The sequence below is a fragment of the Pteropus alecto genome, unplaced genomic scaffold (genome assembly GCF_000325575.1).
Source record: "Pteropus alecto unplaced genomic scaffold, ASM32557v1 scaffold7, whole genome shotgun sequence".
NCBI classification, from domain to species: domain Eukaryota; kingdom Metazoa; phylum Chordata; class Mammalia; order Chiroptera; family Pteropodidae; genus Pteropus; species Pteropus alecto.
In genome coordinates, this window is record NW_006494614.1 from 32,304,172 (window position 1) to 32,306,213 (window position 2,042).

Here is a 2,042-nt window from a genome sequence, read left to right on the forward strand (position 1 = left end):
CTTCAATTTTCCACTCATGTCTTATTAGAAGACCGTCATTATGTGCAGAAGCTAAGCCTCGCCTACTGCAGACACATGGGCCCTCCAACAACCAGCACCAACCACCAGATGGGAGTGAGATCATCTTAGACAATTCAGCCCCAGGTGACTCCAGGTATCTGTAGATACATGAATAACTCCAAGAGAAACCAGCAAAAGAGCCTTAGCTAAGTCCACCTAAATTGCTGATGTGAACAAATGAAAAGCTTGTGGTTTGAAGCTGCTAAATTATGGAGTGGTTTGTTGTGCAGCATCAGATCACTGAAATAGTTATCTATCTCTCTTTGTTCCAATAACTTGCTGATTATTACTTGTGCCACTAATTTGGCACCTATTTATTGCCCTATCTTTAGAAATCCTTTTACAAAGTATGGCATATTGACTCCTCAGCTACATAGTAAATTCCTTTAAGCCAGAAATTATTTATTTGTATCTTTAGCAGTGCCACAAAAGAAACACATATTTTGTTTCTATTACTTGATTGCATTAAAAATAATACAGGGAATAAATAAGCATTGTAGTAGGTTATGTACAATGAATAAAGACTTGAATCTAAAACACTACCAAGATGTGAGAAATAAATATTTTAAAGCAAAAGTTGTATCTATTTCTTTGTAGGCTATTTTAAAAAGCACTTAAATAATGAATGATATGATTCTGTTTTCACATATGAAAACAATTTGATCATGAAAAACAGAAGATATCTGAGAATTAGAAATTTCTTTTAAATTCAAGAACTTCCTCCCTCATTGTTTTCCCCAATAATTAATTTCAGTTTTTTTCTTCATGGCTGTGTCCTTTACTTAACTTTTTTTTTCCTTTGGTCTGTGTATGTTTCCTTTTGCTCCAATTGTACTTCACTTTTTATTCTCCTAAAGTCATCTATGTTTGCTACTAAAAGGAAAAGCTAATGCTTCTTAAATAGTCCTGGAGTACTATGACAATAGACAAAGGATGGAAAGAAAATTCTTTCTTTCAAGGAAGATAGCAGCTTCCTAACATCATCTGTACTCATAAATATGCTTTTTTACCACATTGCTTTAGACTGTGTTTCTCATGGGTTCTGTGACAGTAGAAAGGTAGGCTGCTGATTATGGCTTTTTGGAAGTTTGTGCTTGTGATTAAGATAATTTCTCATGATGACACATACTCTTATGTTATTTTAATGATTTAAGTAGCACTCGGCTACAGAAAATTATAATAGGTTTTCCCTATAAATACTTAAAAAATCTGTTATCATCTAAAATATTAAACACTCACTCATGCACACACACACACAGAGACACACACAGAAGAATTAAGAATATTAATGTCAACAAATGTGACTTTCTAGACTTCATGTCTTCCAAGAAAAGACTCTGGGTATATTAAAATACAGTGTCCCCATTGTGCTGGGAAACATTTGTCTTATGTGTGGAATGAAATAATATTTCTAATTTTTAAAAATACATTTCAGGATTATTTTGCTTTTATGGTTGCTTGATAATAAATCTTATGTGAAATATTTTCTAAAATGTAGAAAATTTTATCAGGGTTCTATAGAGATTTGATCAATGGCAGTGAAGAATCCTGAGGCAGACACCAAACAGCCTATCCCTCTTCCTTTCAGTTCAGTGAAGAAAGCCAGTGTTAGCACCTACATCTTAATTTCTTCATCATAAGTGGAAAAGCCACCTAATTTCTTAATCTGTTGGAGAGCATCAGTTATTTCCTACTCAGCCCTATCTTTAGTTTATTAGCAAAGTAAAGTGTCTCAATCTGTCTTCTGATTCAACTGTAAATGAAACTGGCTATCAGCCATGTCAGTGAAATTGTCTAAAAGGGCTGATTGGAGGTTAATCAAAATATAATACTGCCCTCATGGGGCTAGACTCTACATCAGGAGAGCTGAGCATGTGATTGGATGGGTAAGGGCGGCAGCCGAGGGAAAGATGGTAAACATAAATAAATCAATTATGTCTACTTTCTGATTTGCCTGATACTTATCCACGCTAAAGCTTTCC

At 34.5% G+C, this 2,042-nt stretch overlaps 1 protein-coding gene across 3 annotated transcripts in view; it reads right to left on the minus strand.

Annotated features, from left to right (window-relative positions):
* Window positions 1-2,042, minus strand: part of TINAG (tubulointerstitial nephritis antigen) — a 70,996-nt gene that overhangs the window by 60,387 nt on the left and 8,567 nt on the right. The gene's annotated exons all lie outside the window — the stretch shown is intronic.